This window comes from Parasteatoda tepidariorum, chromosome 10, assembly GCF_043381705.1.
Source record: "Parasteatoda tepidariorum isolate YZ-2023 chromosome 10, CAS_Ptep_4.0, whole genome shotgun sequence".
Taxonomy (NCBI): Eukaryota; Metazoa; Arthropoda; class Arachnida; order Araneae; family Theridiidae; genus Parasteatoda; species Parasteatoda tepidariorum.
In genome coordinates, this window is record NC_092213.1 from 23,429,765 (window position 1) to 23,453,743 (window position 23,979).

General features: G+C 29.8%; 1 protein-coding gene across 3 annotated transcripts in view; it reads left to right on the plus strand.

The window, feature by feature from the left end:
- Positions 1 to 23,979, plus strand: part of LOC107445323 (neurocalcin homolog) — a 60,745-nt gene that overhangs the window by 7,788 nt on the left and 28,978 nt on the right. Inside the window, exon 2 of one of the 3 annotated variants that reach the window (XM_071187087.1) lies at positions 2,978 to 3,238. The exons of 1 other annotated variant lie outside the window; for it this stretch is intronic. The gene's annotated coding sequence lies outside the window, so the exon portion shown is untranslated. Of the gene's footprint in view, positions 1 to 2,977; positions 3,239 to 8,919; positions 9,438 to 23,979 lie in introns of those variants that run through there. One more of the 3 variants, XM_016059694.3, reaches the window with a different exon arrangement.

Genomic DNA, 23,979 nt, shown 5'->3' on the forward strand with positions numbered 1-23,979 from the left:
GGGGACAATGCACTCCGGTAGGTACCGTTCTCCGGGCATTCGCCAGGTCCACACCCGTCCATCAGAGTGCCACAACATGTAGCGTGACTCATCACTCCACATAACGCTTTTCCATTGCTCTACTGTCCACTGGCGACGTGCTCTGCACCACTGAAATCGGTGGCGGGCGTTTGATGGAGAGATGTTTGGCTTATGTGCTGCTGCTCGTCCATGGAATCCTTGTGCAATCAGCTCCCGACGAATGGTACGTGTACTGGCAACACTGCCAGATGCAGCCCGAAGTTGGTATCGACAGTGACCAACGATATTTGTCGGTTTGCCTTCACTACACGTCGAAGAGATCGTCGATCCCTGTCGGAAATTATTTTGGGCTTGCCGGGTCGGGACTGCGGTTTTATCACTCCCTCTCGTTCCCATTTCAACACGATGTCACCAACTGTTGACCGTGGTATCTGAAACTTGTCGGAGATGGCACGTATAGAATGACCAAATCGGTGGGCGCCTATGATCATGCCCTTTTCCGCCTCATTCAGCTCTCGCCGTCCACTCATTTTCACTGTTAGCGCTCGTATGGCCATCGCCTGCTTGCGAATGTTCTTTCCCCCACCACAGGTTCCGTATTTATTCCGCCAGGACGAGTCCACCTGCCGTTCAAGGGGTGTCCGGTCATTAATGGCTAGATAGTGTACTTCTTAAATAATTAGAATAATAACTGAAATTAGATCAAGAAAAAAGTGTATGTAGTAAGCATGTATTCACAGAATTTTGTCAACGTTTTAGTAAAAGTAGCGTTGCGAGATTTTTATGTATTGTGCAATTGTGAATCTCAGTGCATGATTTTTAATTCGCGCGAATACGAATCTCAATGTTTGATTTTAAAATCGCATGAATACGAAATGCGATATTTAGCATAGAATCGTGAAAATACAAAGCACAATGCGTGTTAAAACTAATTATTAGTTGGTATATTATTATAATTATTCAAAACACTACTACATTTATTTATATGACTTTAAATTCTTCTTGTACTGCTGGTATTTACCATATCGCTCATGGGCTGCAATAGTGGCACAATTAAAAAAAATCATGTTTTGAGATAAGTGGGTTTAAAGTTTTCATTGCTAAGGGAAATGCACAGGAAATGCTTTAGTTTGCTTAAACGAAGATTACCTTCAAGTTGAATTATGAGTTGTGCTAGTATTGCTGCTGAAAAGAATGTGTATTTTCATATTTAGACCTGTTCTTAGTCCATAATACGAGCTTTTTGAGTTGTGCCACTATTGCCGCCCATGAACGATGTACTCGTTGGGTTTAGATTTTTACAAAGGTTATTTTTTTGAATCCTGGGTAAGTCAAAAAAGTTAGAATTGACTTAAATCGGGGAAGAAAAAAAAAACACTTTGTTAAAAGTCTAAAAAAAATTTCGATTTTTATAAGTACTTAATTACTATAATTTTGTAGATATTTCAATATGTGGGCACATGCTCCATGTGCATTTTTCCTTCTCTTTTTAAGAATTGTTGCTCTAGTTATTCAGCGATTTTTTCCCCCCTACAGATTGAATATGAACCCTGCTTACCCTTTCATAGTTTCTTGCATTTCACAAACCTTTTTTTACCGACCTTTTCGCTTGTTTGATATAATAGTCGCTACAGTTTTCTTCTTTACCCAATAATATTAGAAAACATACAAAAATGTGTTTAATATTAATTTAAGAATGTATAATAAGGTAGCCAAAAGCTAAACGTTTCCCGGAAAAAAAGTTTGTTTGTTCAAAGGGTTATTGTTTCTGATTTTCAGTGTATTTTCCTTATATTTGGCACCTAAAAGCATATATTAAATATACTTGGCTACCCCCCTCCCCTTAGAGCTTGCAATCTTGCTTGAATCAGGTGTGAACCCTCTATTTTGACCATTTTTACCGATTTTTTTTGCAAGCACTCCTCCATTAATTTGAAAATTTAGATTTTGAATTTCTCCTAGCAAAGTATATTTATGTGAAGAATCATTCTTGTTTTGAATTTTGTAACGTGTATAAAGGTTAGCTCTAATTAATTGGCATGTTTATTAAGTGAGTCTCCGTCAAATCATGAAAATGGCATTCAAACACATGAAAATCCATTTATTAGATCAAAAGCTATTTAACTATAGGTTGTTTTATGAAATTAAACACCTTAGTTTTTTTTTACTAAAAATTTTTGGAATGATATCGGCAATTTCTGAGTGTTCCGTTTGCAAATGTTGTTTCTTTGAATTAAATTTCTTTTTCAGGGATTTTTCTTTCTAGAATCGGTTAGACAGTGTGCTTTTTGATACATTTTGTTATCAAATTGCTTCATTTTTCCAAGTTTCATTCAGGAACCAGTTAGCAGATATGCTTTTATGTTTAAATCGCGATTTATATCAAACTATTTTAATATATAATCATACCTGTATTTGATTAACGACATCCGTTTTTTCGTTTTACTTGGATTTTCTGCATCCAATATAGTTTCTAGCAAAGTTAGGTTTTATTATTTTGATTTTGATTGAAGTTTGGCTTCGATCTATCAAAATAATGGTTTGGTATCGTTTTGATTGTACATTAAATCCTGCCCCACCAGTTTATCACTGATGTTTGTTGAAAAAATAAGTAAATATAATCTTTTTTTATCCAGATAAACAACTACCTATACGTCTCTTTATTTACTGTTTATTGTTTTCGTTTTTGACTCAAACTCAAGAATGATCGACTTATGAATGTTAGGTATATGAAACGGAAAATATAGACCACATTCTTAAATTCTAAAGGTTTCTTTTTCTTCCTTTTTGATCAATCTCTCGTGGCGTCTTTGTGTGAGGACACGTAAATACATTAGACCAGATCAAATGTTTTTCCATAGAAAAGAAATGAAAAGACCTTTACAATATTCTTTTCTTTCTGCTCATCTTCCAATCCGCTCTTGTCTCATCATTTTATTTTATATTTTTTTTATAGCGAAGGTGCTCCTTTCAGAGTTTGACATTTTACGAATTGAGTATCGATTTTTAAGGCAGGATATTCTACTTGACGAGTGTGTGTGCCAGCTTTCAACAAATCACAGGTGCCCCTGAAAGGATTTGTTCCTGCGAGTTGATCTGTAGAAAATTGGCGACGCTTTCCATATTATTCGGTAGAGGGAAAAACATTTTTTTTTAACTCGAGTCTTTTTTTTTTCTTCTGCTTTATTTGTTGTATCTGAAGTTGCTTCAAATTAAGGTAAGCCCTGAATTAACTTTACTGGAAAAACAAAGTGTAACACTATTATGACTTTTTCTATTAATAATTTATCCGAAACATTTGTAGAACTTGAGTATTTCTTTATTGCTAGTGTCTTTATTTGTCATATTTAGTTTTTTTTTTTCCTTTGACTAAACGTCGATTAAAAAAAAACGGTATTAAAACGTTAAAGCTCTTTCAATTATACTTGTATCTTATAATTATATATGCATACCTGCCAACATTCACTCTTTTCGAGAATAGATTTTCCAAGTGGTAATAAAACAATTACCGAAAAACTATCTTCCTCAAAAATATATTTATATTTTAATCTGGTTGAAATTCGCTATCGTAAGGACTAATATGCTTTTAATATTTGTTGTAATTATTTATATGTAGTGGTGGTCAAACTCATTTATAATTATTATTATAATTCAAAAAGCTTAGCGAGATAACACGAATTTCGCTACCACTTTAAATATGGAAATAAAATCTTCCGGGAAAACCGGAAGAATTGGCAGCTATATATATATTACTAAATGCTATAAATACCTTTAATTGTGGTAATATTTAAGAAGCTACAAAAAAATGCATTTCTTTTTATAAAATTTTTTTTTTAATTTTTTATCTGTAAATCTATCGTATTCTTTGAATGGAAAGTCTTAACTCCTTAATACTAAATGCGCAAGAATAAAAGTTTTGCAAGAAATTTTTAACCATATATAACATAGCAGCACTGTGAAGCAATAATTCACTATCATTTTAATCTAGTCCAATGATATCAACTGATTCGAATCTACGAACGATCAATCGATTCGGATCAGTTGAAAGTTGGTGAATCGATTCACCGAATCAGTGCTCAATTCTAGTTATATGTAGCATTAACGTTATGTTAAGAGCACTATTATGGTTTACTTGACCGAGCACAATTTTCACCTGCAATTAATTATTTACGTTTACCATTTAAAGTATTTTAAAAAAAATTACACTTATGCAATTAGTCTCTGTTTTCTAACAATTCTCTTGAATTATTTAAGTTTTGTGTTTATTTGGTAGAGAATGTCATGCTATATTACTTTGGGCCTCTGAAAAATATCGTATAATAATGTAATGTGTGGAAGGGCTAAGGAAAAGAAACTATGAAATTTTGGTTGAAGCATTTAAACGATATATATCCTTATTTTAGATACATTTTATGTGGATCTTTAAGAAAATTATTCTTTTATAAGAGTATTTTATTTCCAACAAAAAACTTTCTTTTTTATTTAATATAAAAGATATTTAAATTTTAATGATCCAGAACTTGCTATCAAATTTGCCTCTCCCTAGTCTAGGGCCTGATTCAGTTTTTGAATACTAAGTCATTGATTCGATGCTTAGGGCGGTTGCCGCATTCTCCGCCCTTGGCATTTAGTGACGGAACAGTGTGATTGATTTGGCAGAAAAAGTTTAGACACCCCCTGCGCGTATAGAATTATATTATTCTTTTTCAAACAGGAAAAGTTAAAGAATTTATTGTTTTGTACAAGGTAATTGCGCTTTAAAAGAGGACCATAGAAATTTTGCTGCAACTTGTACGTTTTAATAGATCGTAGAAAGTAAAAACTTAGTTCGTCTACGTCCTCAAACTCTGAATTGGAACTTTGGAAAATTACTCGTTTAACAAATAGCGTTAATTGTTTAAAAAATAATTAAAAATAAAAAATAAAAAGATCTCTCGTAGTGACTTTATAACCTTTTTCGGATTATAAAGGTTTTTAAAAAATGCTTCCCCAATACTTTCATTTTTAAGCTGCTTGAATTTTTTTTAAATTATTTATTTGCTCTTATTTAAATTGTGCTCTTTAAATTTTAACAACTTTTCATACCTTTGAATGATCATATTTCTTCAATCAATTTCGTTACTAATATTATTACCAATAAAGTTTAAAATAATGTATGGTAAGTCATGGTTTAATTTTACACTCATACTAGGAGGCTTCGCCCCCTGCTCACTGGATGCTCACAACGTGCTCTTGCGCGCCGAAGCCTATCAATTAAAACGTATTAGCGTTTTATATAATATAGATTAGCCATATGATGCTCACTACGTGCTCTTGCGCGCCGAAGCCTATCAATTAAAAATGAAAACTGTTGCCAGCGCGAGAAAAGAAATATTATCGGTTTTATTGATACATACGTACGTATTAGCGTTTTATATAATATAGATAGATAATTAAGATTATTCATTATTCTAATTATTTTTAAGTTTCTTAGTAATGTTGCAACAATTGACAAAATAACAAAAAATACCACCCAAAATTTAATGCAGAAAGAACAAAATCCTGAAAAAACAAAGTGTAAGTATATCTATTTACAGTCACACAAAAAAATGCAATAATGTCTTTTTATGTGATTTGAATAAAATATTTCATGTCATATGAGTTATTTTTATTGGGCGGTAAATTGAAATTTCGTGTAAAAAGTTCATTAGCGACTTCGCTACGAGAAATTAACTTGGCGACGGAACCTTTTATGTCATAATTTATTCTTGAGTAGAGTTGAAGTATTTCTCTTTTAACCAATTTTTTCTTCTTCCCTAAAACTTAGCCCTGAATAGTTAACTGGCTCTGTTTTGTGATGATGCAACTAAAATAATTTGCTTAATTAAGAGTTTGTCCTGAGAACTTACTGTGTGCGCGTGAATTTTTTATAACTGACCTTTTTTATACATTAATTATCTTTTCTAATCAATATTCTTTTAAGGTTTGAATTTATTATCTTTTTTTTTTCTCCCGCAGTTAATTATAAAATTCACGCAAAGTAAAAGTAATTTTATCTTGGTCTAGTTTTTTTCTAATTAATAGTTTTGATAGTTTATATTTTATCATTAAGAATAGTTTCTTTTTAACTAAACAGCTATTATTTCCACATAGTTTATAAACAACGAAATTGTTTAGAGGATCAATGATTTATTCAAAATATTATTTTAACCCTAAAACGCAGGATTTGTGTTTATTTATTAATCCGCAAATTTTGGATTTGAAAAACTTTTTTTTTTACTTATACAGTTTTTTTTTAAATTTTTTTTATTTTGGAATACCGTTGAGCTCTTACATTTTCAGACATTTTGTTAAGAGCTAGGCGGTATAAGCCATGCATTTTTTCTTCTTTTTATTAATAATACATTTTTTACTTACGTAAGTATTTCTTTCAACTTTCCTTAAGTATTGTTTCAAGTTGTGTATTTAACAAGTTTCTGAAGGAAGTTTTACTCGATAGTGGTGCAATACAGAGGAACATCTTATTGCGTACATAAAAAGCACGCTGTTTTTAAAATAATATTATTTTAAAACTCTATTCAAGAAAATTTAACTGGCTTATCATATTTTTACGCCAACTTCTTCCATTAATAAAATATCTATCCGTCCATACACATATTGGGACATTTTCTTTAAAAAAAAATTTTTTTATAATTGCTGATAAGGCCTAAAAAAATTATTTTCAGACGAAAATTCTAAGCTTCATTTTTTGAATATTTTGTTTGTAAGCGTTCGAACTCAAAATCTAGTGCTCTTAAATGTAAAGTGTTTGTTGATTTATTTTCTTAAAAATAAAAATCCTAAGGTTGCTTGCAAAGAAATATGAAGTAATAGCACAAAGGGAATCGATTTGTCATTAGAAATTTAGTTAATCTGTATTTATAAAAGTTTATATTTTCGTCACAAACTGCGATTTAAAAGCAGTTTTATTTTTATATATCCTTTCTTTATTCATGCCAAAGTCACGTGAGGAAATATTATTAAATGTTTATTAATGCTATATTAATATTTATGTTATTTACAGACAGGTGATAAAATTTAACATTTCTTTTTATTGCTTAACTTTTTTATTGTGAATATAGCTCAAAATGCGTGTTTAAAAAAGTAAACATAGCTTGAAATACCGTGTTTAATATATATATATATATACATTTCTAATTTTGCTTACTTAAAGTAAATAAATAATAAAAAATAACACTGGTGCAACGTGCATCTTAAATCATCCTTTGATTCTTCGAAATTGCTATAGTCATAACGCTTGTTTGAAAAGTGTTATCACTTGCTATGGTCCGTTTTCTTAATAGCTGTATCCCATTTTCGTCAACTATAATTTCGAACTGTGTTCAAAATATGAAGCTCACCAAGGATGACCCTTTGAAGATTATGAAATGTTACTGATTTTTATTTTTAAAAACAGGCAAATGTCGAAAGTCTACTAGACGAATATTTAGTTACCTACACTGCAAAAATAATAATAATAATAATCCTTATAATTTACGGTTTTAAGCCGCCAGCTGGCTTAGCTGTGTTTTACTATACAGAAACAAATTTTCTGTAAAAATTTACAAAAAAAATTTATCCGTAATCAGACTTGTTGCGGATGTCTAATTTCGGAAACCTGCAAATATTATATCAATTTTATAATAAAGTCAAATCGTAGTTTTATTTATACAATGTCCAAAACCATTAAATAGTTGCTAATAAGTTGAAGCTAGTATAAAAAAATATTCGTAAAATGATTGGAGAAAAGGTAAAGGTATGTCACGGACCGCAAAACTGCATGACAAAAATAGAATTTCAACTGCCAATTTTAAATCGTTTGTGATTAGAGTAAAAAACGGATAAAAACCGTTTTATCAACAAAATGGCTGTAAACTGTTACATGTAAAGAGAAATTCCGAAAAAAATAAAGGGTATTTTTTTTACAGTGTACTAACTTATAACTTATTCGTCTAACTTATTAAAAAATAAAACTTATTTGTCTACGGAGAAAACTTATTTGTCTGCGGAGTTAATTGTAGGTCATTTTTAAAACAAACTTGGACTTAAAATTTAGGTCTTTTGATTCATTATTAATATAATATTTTTGAAGTTTAGAATATGTTACTATTTATTATTATTTTTTATAAATACAGAAATTATCTTGATTAACATTTTTGATATTTGATTATAAATATCAACTTAGACTTATGATCAACTTACTGGTGTGGTCAATTTTAACGTTCGAGGGGTAGAAAAATTTATAGCCGTAAGAACTGTGGTCATCGTATGCACCTCAAACGAAAATATAGCCGTCCTCTTTATCTAAATATTTATTAAAAACTGCGCTTTTTAAATGATACAATTTATTACATTGTTCATATTATTGTTAATAATGAATGAGGCCGTTTTTACCCGACCGCCCCAAAAAAGGTTTACACGTTTCACTACATATTACTTTCAAAAATATATTTTTTTTTTTTAAAAGATTACGAAGATTCTCAATTGTGACTCAATTACTAAATATTTTTAAAATTGTAACCCCGGGCCGAGTTAAAGAGGGTCGTGTTTTGCAATCGGCTCCTGTCTCTTTCATCTGAAATGTCGAATGTCATCGCGTAAAGTTTGTCAACATAGCACCGGTTTAAAAAATTTTGAAATAAAATTTCCTGCTACCTTGCAATAGAAGGTTTGGAAAGGCTACAAAAATCATGGAATTTTTATAGATCCGTTCCTGCTCGCGTAAAAGTCTCATTTAAGTAGCGAAAAAATATAGCCGACGGAAATGAATAAGAACAAATCAACGACAGCAGCCCGATTTGCTCAAGTGATTACGCACAATCCATCCTCTCCAACCCCCTCCCCCCAATCTTTTTATTTTATTATTTTCTCCTCTAAGAGCATCAAAATAGAACATCCACTATAAAAGCCGTCTTTTCCCATAACAAGTAAAAACACTATATTCCCAGATCGATTTTTAGTGTTTATCGGCAATTTCTGTATTGGCAGCAATCACGGTTAAGCAAAAAGCAAAAGATATCTATGACTTTTTCTTCGTTTTTATGAAGCCTGCCGCTCATGTTTTGGGTCATTCCTCACTATTCACTCACCCCCGGCAGCCCATCCCTCTTTGTGCTCCACTATCGCCGCAACAGCAATCGGGGCGGCGTCGGCTGCCGCAGTGCCGGGGCGATCGATCCTCGCCGGGGCTTTAGCAAGTTGTCCCGCTGACACTGTTCCTCGGGAATACCTTTACTCAGTTACAGCCCTAAAACCATCAAATGTGATTTGCCTTTTAACTGTTTCTTTTCATGTTTTGGGAACATTTAGTGTAGCACTTCGACTTCTTTAACGTTGATTGTGATGTGGTAAATGAATGGATGATTGTTTTTACGCGTGCGTTTTGGCGACAAGGAATGGTGAGTTGCAAGATTTATTTCATTCATAGCATTCTCTCTTGGCTAATAATAATCATAATGTTTCTCGCATCTTGCATGTATTATGTTATGGTGGCGTGTCAGATAAAAAAAAAAATTTCGGATTTTTCATTTCCTTCTTTTAAGCCTGATTTTTTTTCTTTGCGCATTATTTTATTAATATATAAAGAAAATAAGATGTTCTTTTTTAAGATTGCGATATATTTTGAATTTTTTATTTTATTCATTTTCTTAGATTGTAAATACTTGATCTATAAAATCAAGATTTATTAAGCGAAAATCAAGATTGATTTTATTTATTTATATAGTGCGATAATTTAACCTATTTTATTAATTTTTCGAATTGTATTACTTCAATAATAGCGAATCTGTTAAGGAAGTGAAGATTGATTTTATTAATTTATATGGGTGAAAGAGAACGATTACTTTGACGATTTAATTTTTTTAATTTCCTTGGATTGTAAATACTTAATCAATAAAATCAAGATTGATTTTACTCATTTTTACAATGCGATAATTAAGTTCTTAATTTATTCATTTTTCGAATTGTAATTAATTTTTCATCTCGTCAATAACAGCGAGTCTTGCCAAGGAAATGAAGATAGAATTTTTATTAATATCTGTGGGTGAAAGAAAGCGTTAATTTTTGAATATTTTTTTAAAAAATTTCTTTTTCGTTTTTTAATTACTTTATTGTTAAACATTACTAGTCAAGAAGAAAATCAATAAGCTTGATTTTTACTAATTTATACAATGCGATAATTTAAATTACTAATTTATTCATTTTTCATCTCGTCAATAATAGCGAGATTTGTTAAGGAAATGAAGATTGTTATTTATTAATTTATATCGGTGAAAGAGAGTAATAATTTTTGAAGTTTTTATTTCCTCTTTTTCGTATTGTAATTATTTTAATAATAAAAACATTTCAAATCAAGATTTATTACGAAAATTAAACTTGATTTTATTCATTTATACAGTGCGACTATTTTTCAAGTTCTTATTTTATTAATTTTTTAATTGTAATTACATTTTCAACAATATCGAGATTTGGTAAGCAAATGAAGATTGATTATTATTTATTTGTGTAAAAGAGAGCGATAATTTTTAAAGTTTTTATTTTATTTCTTTTTCGTATAATAATTCATTAATAAAAAAACATTTCAAAAACCATTTATTAAGAAAATCAAGATTGATTTTATTAATATAACTAAGCGATAATTTTTACGTTTGTATTTTTGTCGTTTTTTCGTTCTTATTACTTTTATTAATAAAATCAAGAATTGATGTTTTGTTTTTGCGTGTCAATGTCTTAGTGATTTTGAAACAAATTTTGTCTTTTGTGTGTAAAATATCAGTTGGCATTTTAAAAATGTCTCTAATTGATGTAAATAAATCATTGAAAAATAAGATCCAATTTGTTGGTGATAAATGGAAAAGCAAATGCAAAAGTATATTCATGATAATTTTGATTCATATGCTTTTAAAATTGAAAAATGGTTTCAGTGGGTCAAATTGTTGGCTTAATGTTTCAAATAGTTGGAAAGGAAAAAAAGCTAGGTTTCATTAATAAATTAATTTTCATGGTATCTGATTTTTGATCCAAATAAAAATAACATGACAGTTTCTGAGGTGAGCTAAAATTAGCCAAACAAAAGCACTTAATTTTATCCACTTTTTCAGTTTTTGCATTATAACTTCTAAAGGATGCATCAAACGTAACATCTAATGTAGGCAAAATTTTAAAAGCATTAGGATCTGTTCCGAATTGTACCCTTTAACAGTAATTTTGCTCAGCAGTTTGATTAGAATCGGAGGTCGAAGGTGGCAAACTTTTTCACACTAACTTTCTAATACTTGTGAGGCTTGTGACTAGAGACATGCTTAGGGTTTTAAGGACCCTGGGCGAAACTTTAAGGCATTTTATCAGAGTTGATCAAAATCATGTTTTATTTAAAAATATATAAGATAACATATACACGCATTGTTTTTTGTTATTTCAGTCAGATTTTAAAGTTTTTTTCTAGTTTAACGATTATAACTCTAATGTATAAATAATACAAAATATTTTTAACGACAATACTGAAACTAAAATTTTTTAACACCACTAATAATAAAAAGGGCTATATTATTATTTAATCATAGCAAACTAATTTCTGAATAAATGCAGTCGGTTATTTTTTTTCCTATCAAACTCTAAAGTTTAATGAATTGTAAAAATAGAGAATCAATTTATCAAATGAAAAGTATATTAATTTAGATCAGAAAGCAATTTTAAATTAAATTATTTTCTGCTGAACAAGTCTTTTTTCTTTAATTACAGATGAATACATTAGCTTCATATTTAATAAGATTTAAAATTACTTACAATAAATTTCAAATTGGTATAATTGAAATATATTTATTGGTAGTAAAACAGCAAATTACTTTACATGTTAACAATGAGCACATTAAAATATGAAAATGACATGAAACGAATAATAAAATATTGTCATATTAAAGTTACATTCTTATCTTCTACACTGAAGTTCGTAAACAGAAAAAAAATCTTATTTAATTTTCTAATTTATTAACCAATTCCCAATTATAAGAATGAAACATTTATAATCAATGAGATTTAATATAAGTGATTTGTTATCACAGCCTTACGTATATACATATTAGATAATGCAGTACTGTATAAATAATATTTATACAGTACTAATATGTGTAATTTTTAAAAAAAAAGTATGATCACAATCCATTCATCCACAGATCGTAATTTTGACCTACCAAAGCACGATCAATCTCTAATTCAGTACTCCCTGCGGTATGGTGTGTTATGGGAACATGGAGGACTTTGTGATCGCGACTGATTTAGCGTGCACCAGTCACCATTTTATTCATGGAGAGTCTTCGGTGGGCGGGGATCAAACCCACGACCTCTTGGACATGGGCCCAACGCCGTCCTAGCCATGCTATCCCGGCCAATATAAGGAAGGGAGGAAATGCCATAAATCTGTACTATTGCAAGCCTTTTAAATGTAATTTTAGAAAATATGCATTTTATACAAACTTACTATAGATGGAAACTTATTTAAATACCTTTTTAAAGTAAAGATTCGGCTTTGCACTACAAAATTGTAATGTCTCAGTAACACAAAAAAGTGACATTGTTACGCTGATTTCATTTTTAAAAGACTTAAAAAGTTAAAGATAGGTGGATAGGCTACAAAATCCTTGAATTCATTAACTTTGTTTGATTAATGTGTTCTAAGATATTCTAAACATTGCATTCGTATATTTTTTCGCTTTCCGTAATTGTGACAAGCGATAATATTTAGCACGCGAGATGTTAAAATATTCGATTCACATACTTTTATGCATCTACACTATGTTCTACACTCGGCACATTTTTTGTTTTGTTTCGGCGTCATAAATGACGCTTTTATAATGATGTAACATATGTTTCACCGATATTTTGCTGCGTTGTGCCGCATTCAAATGAACCCTATTTAATTAACTCCGTTTCAAAGTTCTTCTATTCATGACGTCTTTCTTTTCTAATAAAGGTTAGTAAGAAAATTTCATTACAGATTTCCCTTTTATTTAAATGAGTCGTGCAATAATAAAAATACGTTTCTTCGAAAGCTAAATTAATGTTGGTGTATTAATTAATTAAAAACACATTCACAATTCTTGTTCCACAACCAGATGATACAAAGTATGTTTTTGTTTTTTTAGTAATAATTGGCTGTAATTTTTAAAAATCGCAAAGCAAAACACTATAGAAATTTTTATTTATTCTCTTTTGTATTGATTCTATCTTTCGATGTATGTTTACGTAAAGAAACAAAGTTATCGATTTCATCGAGAGAATTTTAACGGTTAAAATGGCCGTTGGTTGCCCTTACAGCTCAAAAAAGTGTAATAAATCGGCGAAACAACTAGCATTCTCGGAACATCAAACGCTCTATAAAGCGACAAAAATCTAAGCTAACTTATGAAACTATAAAAAGAGCACGTGCGATTTTGCAAGCTTGGGCAGAAAATGAAATTTTTTTGAATCGAACTATAACGAATTATAATCGTATTATAATGCCCTCGTCAACCCCTAAAATTATTTCGCAATTTCTTCCTAATTCGTATCACTCGCTCATTCGATACTTATTTCAGTCTAGCTTTAAATGTATTCTCATTCTCTTTTTCAAATGAATTTTTAGAGGGCCGGGATAGCCTGGTTGGTAGGGCGCTGGGCTCATGCCCAAGAGATCGTGGGTTTGATCCCCGCAGCCCGAAGACTCCCCGTGTAGTAAACGGTCACTAATGCACGTTGAATCTGTCGATTCACAAAGTCCTCCGTCATACCTCTGGGGGTACTGATCCAGGAGTTTCCTTGTCCTCTGGATTGAGTTCAGAATTACAAGGCTACGGAGTTGAACATTAGTAGTCATAAGCCCAAAACTGGGTCGGCTGTTCAACGATGGTTTTAAAATAAAATAAAATGGAAGTTTTAAAAACATGCATCATATACTTCCTGTGAAACCTTTGATTTATTAACATTTCATTGAATTTTTATGCATTACGATCGAAATTTTAAATTTAAGTGCATATTCTAACATAAACTCGCAAAATGAATGAAAACTAAACAAACGGGATAAGAAAGTGAAAAATAAGACACAGCTAGCCAATCTTTGTTGTTAAATGGCATCTCTATCCTACGGTAATTATAAAGCGTGATTATAACTGTAATAAAGCTCAAAATTATTATTCAAACTACCTAAATTAATAAGTAAAACAAAAATATAGAATCTGCTGTGTGTTGATACGTACTGTTCGCTGTTGACCTTTCATTTTTTTCCAACTTATTATTCAGTTTATGTCAATTATTTGTTTTCCATGTGAGAAGGAAATTTTCCTTTAGAAATTTAAAAAACTTGTTCGTGTTTAAGTATTAATGCTTGTGACTGCCCACTCGCTTGATATTTCGTTCTTTGTTGCCACCGCAAAAAAAAATAAGAATTTTTCTTTGATGTGTAAGAAAAATCCTTTTTTTTCTGTCAGGATCGCGTTAGGGTTCATTAACATATCCAAATTTCTCCTAAAATGACTCTGTATACAATGAACTTGCTATTGTATTGTGAGTTGTTGATAAATAAAATAAAAAAAATGCACTCACTTTTTTATCTTTTAGAACGCATTAAAATTTATTTGTTTTCTCGACAAAAGTAAACGGATGGAATAAAACGTAATACGTGACAGTAAAACGATTTAAGTGTTCCTAAACATCATCTGAAGAAAAAAAAAAAAAAGAGTAAAAAAAATTACTGGATTCCTCTTTTACTGCTTCACGAAAAATCTAATTTTAAAAGGGTGAAGACAGCTAAACTCCTGTTGTTAAAGAGCTCTCTGAATAAATCATTAAGTAGTGTTGTTGCAAAAAGTATGACAGGAGCTGCTTCATCGGGTACATGTAGTTAAGGTCTTATGGTTCATAAGAAATTGCTTTTGCTCGGCAAAAGATTAGGATTCTTTTAATTTTCGAACCTTTTTCTGTAAATCTTTTGTTAGCTTTTAAAGCACCTTTATTTTTTCTCCATTTTTAGCTCAGTGTTTTTGTAGAAAATATAGTTAAAAGGTGTAACTGTAGAAAATATAGTTAAAGGTGTATTATGATGATCTTTTAATAAAGTAATATAATGTATGCAAATAATCACTTTTATATTGTTTTTTGCTGTATTTGCACCAGCACTGAGATTAACGAATAACTATCATTAAACCTCTTGTTTTATAGATTTTTTTCTTTCTGTATTGTGCATTTTACCGTAAAAGTTAGATTAAAATTATTCAAAGATATATATATCGTCCATGGGTGATGAATTTTAAAGTATTACGTGAGCCTTTTGGCCTCCCTTTCATCAAAAGTTAGCAAATTACAACTGCTTTTGGTGACCTTTCAAAATTATCTTGTACAACATAGATACTTCAATGCTAACCGAGCCAAAAGCGCAGCGCAACTTTATTTAAATATTGTAATTCTTCAACTCTTCCTTAAATCCTAAAACCTTAATTAGTTTTAAACAATATTAACGAATTTTTTTCATCGTCTAGCTGCCGTACTTCTGAAATACATCGATTTCAATATTAAACTGCGATATTGTCTAAGTTCTATATGTATTGAATTGATTTTTAGTAATGAATTAAAACTTGTCCGGCTGTCAATAAATCCCATAAGTACACTAAGTATGAACTCTGGACATTTCAGTATAGTAGGCATCAAAAGTATCCATCTCTGTCTTGAGATTAGATAGAAAACTCATCCCAATGCTCCATTACGTGCTAATAAATCATTCAACTACACTAAGTTATAACTCTGGACATTTCAGTATAGTAGGCATCAAAAGTATCCTTCTCTGTCGTGAGATTAGATAGAAAACTCCTGCCAATGTTCCATTACGTGCTAATAAATCATTCAACTACACTAAGTTATAACTCTGGACATTTCAATATAGTAGGCATCAAAAGTATCCTTCTCTGTCGTGAGATTAGATAGAAAACTCCTGCCAATGTTCCATTACGTGCTAATAAATCATTCAACTACACTAAGTTATAACTCTGGACATTTCAGTATAGTAGGCATCAAAAGTATCCTTCTCTGTCGTGAGATTAGATAGAAAACTCCTGCCAATGTTCCATTACGTGCTAATAAATCATTCAACTACACTAAGTTATAACTCTGGACATTTCAGTATAGTAGGCATCAAAAGTATCCTTCTCTGTCGTGAGATTAGATAGAAAACTCCTGCCAATGTTCCATTACGTTCTAATAAATCACACAACTACACTAAGTATGAACTCTGGACATTTCAGTATAGTAGGCAGCAAAAGTATCCTTCTCTGTCGTGAAATAAGACAGAAAACTCCTGCCAATGTTCCATTACGTGCTAATAAATCACTCAACTACACTAAGTTATAACTCTGGACATTTCAGTATAGTAGGCAGCAAAAGTATCCTTCTCTGTCGTGAGATAAGATAGAAAACTCCTGCCAATGTTCCATTACGTTCTAATAAATCACACAACTACACTAAATATGAACTCTGGACATTTCAGTATAGTAGGCAGCAGAAGTATCCATCTCTGTCTTGAGATAAGATAGAAAACTCCTGCCAATGTTCCATTACGTTATAATAAATCACACAACTACACTGAATATGAACTCTGGACATTTCAGTATAGTAGGCAGCAGAAGTATCCATCTCTGTCTTGAGATAAGATAGAAAACTCCTGCCAATGTTCCATTACGTTCTAATAAATCACACAACTACACTAAGTATTTTGTCTTTTTTAAAAATAAAAATTTATTTTGTGTCTTCTCAGTTTTTTTTGTCTTTCCTTGTCGCAGAACGCTATTTTGAATCTTTATATTGTGGTCCGGATCATAGGCGCCCCTCTTCAATCCTGGGGACTGAAATCAGTCTTGAGAAAAATCAATGGACTTATAAATTCTATCAATTAAATTTCCTTTTTTTTTTTCATTAGAAATTTTCAAATTTTTTTGGTCAAAATAAAAGAATATATCTTAATGAAAACATATGATTTGGTAATAATGTCAGGACTTTTATTTATCTTCTTTTTATCAGTCTCGCTAAATCTTATTCTTAAAGTCTTGACAAATGGGTTTGATTGAACTTCATCTATTTGTGTAATTAAATTTGTACTAATGCTGAATCCTAAATCTGCTCGAGTTTGCTTTCCCCACCCTAACCTATTGTCATGCTGGCCAAGGATAAATCAAGATTATTTAAAACAAGAAAAATTTTAGTACTAGAACAAAAAATAAGTAACGCTGAAGTGAAAAATAGCGATATGAATGATTTCAGGTTGTTCAGTAATAGTTGTAAAAAATATACAAGGTTAGCTGTTATTTTCGTTTTGTTTGCTAAAAAAAACATAAAATAAAGAAAAAAAGTTTTAGAAAAAATCATCAAATGATTGATTTAATGTGTAGGCTATTATCAAGGAAAGGTAAATTTTGATGTCAGTGAGCTGTAAATTTCTAAAAGTTGGTAAACAACTGTAGATAGTATTATTTGGTCAAAAATAAATTCAGTCTTGAAATTTTTTTTAAGTGGCACCCCTTATCGGATGTGGTGCAAATTTTTTTTTATTTATTTTTTTCCAAAAATATAATGAATCCTTAGATGAAAAAGTATGAAATAAAATAATTTAAAAAAAAAAGAAAACTTTTCTGTGGGTTTACGCGAAAAAGAAATAAATAAAATGTTACGTGTAACTTATAAAAATCTATTTTATATAGTGTCGTCTAATTTTCAAGGTATTTTGTTCATTTTATATAAAGTTTATCTTAAAGTGTGTTGCGAAAATTTCTTATGAAAATTTTGAAGAAAGTAGATGAAAAGTCGATTGTTTTTGAATAAAAATAATAAATCCAAATAAACCACCGACTTTTCATCGCTTTCTTTAAAAGATTTACTAGAAATTGCTGCACCAGACAAACGTTATAATATAGAGAATGAAGATAATACTTGGAAAATTCACCGAAACTATGTGAAATCGATTTTTCTAAGTTATGTAATACTTTTTCTTGCTGAAAAATTGTTTTTTTTTTAATAATTTTTAAATTATTTTATACGTTTACTTGAAAAGCGTATGTTTTAATACTTTTTATCATTCATTTTAAATAAAATAAAACATTAAAAGATAAGAACTAGTATCATCTACTACAACATCCTCCTTTTATAAGATATAAATGTATATAGGGTGATCAAATTGGATCGATGATATGAATCATTTTATTTGTTCTAAAAAGTACATCAGAAGTTGCTCTTGTAGTTTAATAATAGATTGTGATTCATTTAAAAGGTGATTTAGACAGGTAGATTATAACTTTCGTTAAGATTTACTAATGTTCTTAGGAGGAACGAAGAAACCTTTTAACGAAGAACCATTTAAGAATCTTTTTTTTAACCATTAGTAAGATATTTCGTCTAATTGAGGAAAGTCGTTAAGATCGGCTGTATGATATCATTTTTATCAAACGTTGCTCTTGAAATAGATACGTGTTAAACTTGATAACGTTTTTATTTTCTTTCTAGTATTTATTTACTAGGTATGTAACCAATAGTGATTCGCCCGAATAGCAAAATTTTTTTCAAAAAATCATTAATAAATATTATTTTGTATGTATATAAATAAGTTTTGTCATTATTGTAAATTAATCAAAACATTATTAGTTTGGGGTAAAGGGAAAAATAATTATAATAATTAACCATTAGAAATATTTCAGATAAATTAAAAACTGATTAACAGCTATTATTATTTTTAAAAAAACTAAATTTGCTAAGTTTAAAAAAAAAATTAATTCTTAAAATGATATTTTAATGCTAAATATATAATATTTTCCGGAAAAAAAGTGTCCTTAAAATATTAAAAGAAATATAGTCTATTAGAAACGCTTTTAAATTCCATGTTAACATAAAAACGCCCATAAATACAAGAGATTATATACAAAAATGAGAAAAAATAAAATAAAAATGGATCTTAATTCTGGACAGAAATTTTTAAAGCTGAACATCTTAGTTTTTCTATTTCTAGAAAAAGTGATGAAAAAAGAATTAAGTCTTAAAAAAACTGTTTTTTTTTTATTGCTGCGTCATGATAAAAACGTTGATAAAACAGAAGTTTTTTTTTAAAAAAAGAAAAAAGTTAGATAGAAACCCAAACAAAAATCGGTCTGAATTTTTTAACGAAAAAAAATTTGAAGCTAAAAATCTCGATTTAACTTTTTTACGTAGCCGTATTTTTAGAAAAAAGTGACGATAGAAGAATAACGTTCAATAGAAACGTTCTTTAAAAATTGTTGTGACGTATTAAAACGCTGATAAAAAGAAAAGTTAATAATAAGGCAAAAGAGAAACAAAACAAAGAATTGTTCTTAAAATATAATTTTGACTTAGAAAATCTTACTTTTCTAAGTTACTGGTTATCAGCCTTACCTTAAAGGGGGAAAAATTACAAAAAAAAAGAAAGAAAAAAAAACGTTCCTTATTTTTAGAACAAAAAGTGAAGAAAAAAAACGACTTCTCTCAATATAATTTTTTAAAAAAAATCAGCAGTTCAAAACTCCTTATTCAATATAAAGTATTCTAGTTCCACTTCTTCAAATTTCGCTTTTCCATTTGTATTCCAGAACATAAATTTGCAAGCTGTGTGCAAATTTTTGGACTTAAAAAATATGTGTAAAAACTATTTCTAATAATATATAGTAATGTAAAAAAAAAAAAAAAAAAACTTTTATCTAATAATACTTTTTGCGAAAAAATACTTCGCTGGATATTCCCTATAAATATCCATTCGTTAGGTATTCACTAATTGAGTATGATTGAAATTAAATTTCTAATTTTCAAACGTCAATTTATGAAGACGAAATTTTTCTTCAAATTGTCTGGGTTAGCAGGTAATTTCGCTTGGACATTCGATTTTTAAATGAAAATGTCCTGTTTAAGCTCATTATTTGATAAATTTGTAATGTATTAATAAAAATGTCCGAAAAGTATAGGAATGATCAAAGGGACTGTTCAAATATTACGAAGCACCAAGAGAAGACATATTTTGTGATTTACTTATTTTTGCTGACAAGGTAAAAAATATACGAGCTAGACTTTCGTTAGACGCTTAATTTTAAAATATTTTTAAAATGTAATAGTCTACTCAAAATTTTAAAATGAAAACTCAGATTTTTCGGGCTCTTCCCGAAATATTTGTATAAATTTTATTCATTAGTCCTTAATGAGATTGTAGGATTTTCTTCTAGCCGGAAAGTTTAATATTAAGTAACTTTTTAGAACTTGTTTTGTTGCAATGAAACCAATTTTTTGGGAGGTTTTTAGATTGCTATGTTATTATTTTTATTTTTTAGCGACTGAAAGATTGTTACTTGAAAATTTAAATTACTTAAGTAAAAGATCCCAAACAATTTTATTGCATTAACAGACTTAGATCCTAAGTCCATTGGAATAAATTTAAACTTAATCATTTTGCTATATTATTGCAACTGATAATACAATTTTGTTTTTTATATTTCTATTCAACTTTTGGTTACTATTATATTTGTTAGATGATTTTTACCATATTGTCTTGTGATATATTGGGAAAAGTTTATTCTTAATTTAATATCAATTTAGTATTCATTCTTGAAATTGCATATTTTGTTGGAAACAGTTTTATATAAAGCTTATTATGCAACTAAATCTAACTTATTTACTGTTTTATTTTTGCAGTTGCGAGTTGCATACGATTTTCATTCGAAGCTCTATCCCCAATTTTGCATGCATATTTTGTTGGAAACAGTTTTATATAAAGCTTATTATGCAGCTAAATCTAACTTATTTACTGTTTTATTTTTGCAGTTGCGAGTTGCATACGATTTTCATTCGAAGCTCTATCCCCAATTTTGCATGCATATTTTGTTGGAAACAGTTTTATATAAAGCTTATTATGCAGCTAAATCTAACTTATTTACTGTTTTATTTTTGCAGTTGCGAGTTGCATACGATTTTCATTCGAAGCTCTATCCCCAATTTTGCATGCATATTTTGTTGGAAACAGTTTTATATAAAGCTTATTATGCAGCTAAATCTAACTTATTTACTGTTTTATTTTTGCAGTTGCGAGTTGCATACGATTTTCATTCGAAGCTCTATCCCCAATTTTGCATGCATATTTTGTTGGAAACAGTTTTATATAAAGCTTATTATGCAACTAAATCTAACTTATTTACTGTTTTATTTTTGCAGTTGCGAGTTGCATACGATTTTCATTCGAAGCTCTATCCCCAATTTTGCATGCATATTTTGTTGGAAACAGTTTTATATAAAGCTTATTATGCAACTAAATCTAACTTATTTACTGTTTTATTTTTGCAGTTGCGAGTTGCATACGATTTTCATTCGAAGCTCTATCCCCAATTTTGCATGCATATTTTGTTGGAAACAGTTTTATATAAAGCTTATTATGCAACTAAATCTAACTTATTTACTGTTTTATTTTTGCAGTTGCGAGTTGCATACGATTTTCATTCGAAGCTCTATCCCCAATTTTGCATGCATATTTTGTTGGAAACAGTTTTATATAAAGCTTATTATGCAACTAAATCTAACTTATTTACTGTTTTATTTTTGCAGTTGCGAGTTGCATACGATTTTCATTCGAAGCTCTATCCCCAATTTTGCATGCATATTTTGTTGGAAACAGTTTTATATAAAGCTTATTATGCAACTAAATCTAACTTATTTACTGTTTTATTTTTGCAGTTGCGAGTTGCATACGATTTTCATTCGAAGCTCTATCCCCAATTTTGCATGCATATTTTGTTGGAAACAGTTTTATATAAAGCTTATTATGCAACTAAATCTAACTTATTTACTGTTTTATTTTTGCAGTTGCGAGTTGCATACGATTTTCATTCGAAGCTCTATCCCCAATTTTGCATGCATATTTTGTTGGAAACAGTTTTATATAAAGCTTATTATGCAACTAAATCTAACTTATTTACTGTTTTATTTTTGCAGTTGCGAGTTGCATACGATTTTCATTCGAAGCTCTATCCCCAATTTTGCATGCATATTTTGTTGGAAACAGTTTTATATAAAGCTTATTATGCAACTAAATCTAACTTATTTACTGTTTTATTTTTGCAGTTGCGAGTTGCATACGATTTTCATTCGAAGCTCTATCCCCAATTTTGCATGCATATTTTGTTGGAAACAGTTTTATATAAAGCTTATTATGCAACTAAATCTAACTTATTTACTGTTTTATTTTTGCAGTTGCGAGTTGCATACGATTTTCATTCGAAGCTCTATCCCCAATTTTGCATGCATATTTTGTTGGAAACAGTTTTATATAAAGCTTATTATGCAACTAAATCTAACTTATTTACTGTTTTATTTTTGCAGTTGCGAGTTGCATACGATTTTCATTCGAAGCTCTATCCCCAATTTTGCATGCATATTTTGTTGGAAACAGTTTTATATAAAGCTTATTATGCAACTAAATCTAACTTATTTACTGTTTTATTTTTGCAGTTGCGAGTTGCATACGATTTTCATTCGAAGCTCTATCCCCAATTTTGCATGCATATTTTGTTGGAAACAGTTTTATATAAAGCTTATTATGCAACTAAATCTAACTTATTTACTGTTTTATTTTTGCAGTTGCGAGTTGCATACGATTTTCATTCGAAGCTCTATCCCCAATTTTGCATGCATATTTTGTTGGAAACAGTTTTATATAAAGCTTATTATGCAACTAAATCTAACTTATTTACTGTTTTATTTTTGCAGTTGCGAGTTGCATACGATTTTCATTCGAAGCTCTATCCCCAATTTTGCATGCATATTTTGTTGGAAACAGTTTTATATAAAGCTTATTATGCAACTAAATCTAACTTATTTACTGTTTTATTTTTGCAGTTGCGAGTTGCATACGATTTTCATTCGAAGCTCTATCCCCAATTTTGCATGCATATTTTGTTGGAAACAGTTTTATATAAAGCTTATTATGCAACTAAATCTAACTTATTTACTGTTTTATTTTTGCAGTTGCGAGTTGCATACGATTTTCATTCGAAGCTCTATCCCCAATTTTGCATGCATATTTTGTTGGAAACAGTTTTATATAAAGCTTATTATGCAACTAAATCTAACTTATTTACTGTTTTATTTTTGCAGTTGCGAGTTGCATACGATTTTCATTCGAAGCTCTATCCCCAATTTTGCATGCATATTTTGTTGGAAACAGTTTTATATAAAGCTTATTATGCAACTAAATCTAACTTATTTACTGTTTTATTTTTGCAGTTGCGAGTTGCATACGATTTTCATTCGAAGCTCTATCCCCAATTTTGCATGCATATTTTGTTGGAAACAGTTTTATATAAAGCTTATTATGCAACTAAATCTAACTTATTTACTGTTTTATTTTTGCAGTTGCGAGTTGCATACGATTTTCATTCGAAGCTCTATCCCCAATTTTGCATGCATATTTTGTTGGAAACAGTTTTATATAAAGCTTATTATGCAACTAAATCTAACTTATTTACTGTTTTATTTTTGCAGTTGCGAGTTGCATACGATTTTCATTCGAAGCTCTATCCCCAATTTTGCATGCATATTTTGTTGGAAACAGTTTTATATAAAGCTTATTATGCAACTAAATCTAACTTATTTACTGTTTTATTTTTGCAGTTGCGAGTTGCATACGATTTTCATTCGAAGCTCTATCCCCAATTTTGCATGCATATTTTGTTGGAAACAGTTTTATATAAAGCTTATTATGCAACTAAATCTAACTTATTTACTGTTTTATTTTTGCAGTTGCGAGTTGCATACGATTTTCATTCGAAGCTCTATCCCCAATTTTGCATGCATATTTTGTTGGAAACAGTTTTATATAAAGCTTATTATGCAACTAAATCTAACTTATTTACTGTTTTATTTTTGCAGTTGCGAGTTGCATACGAT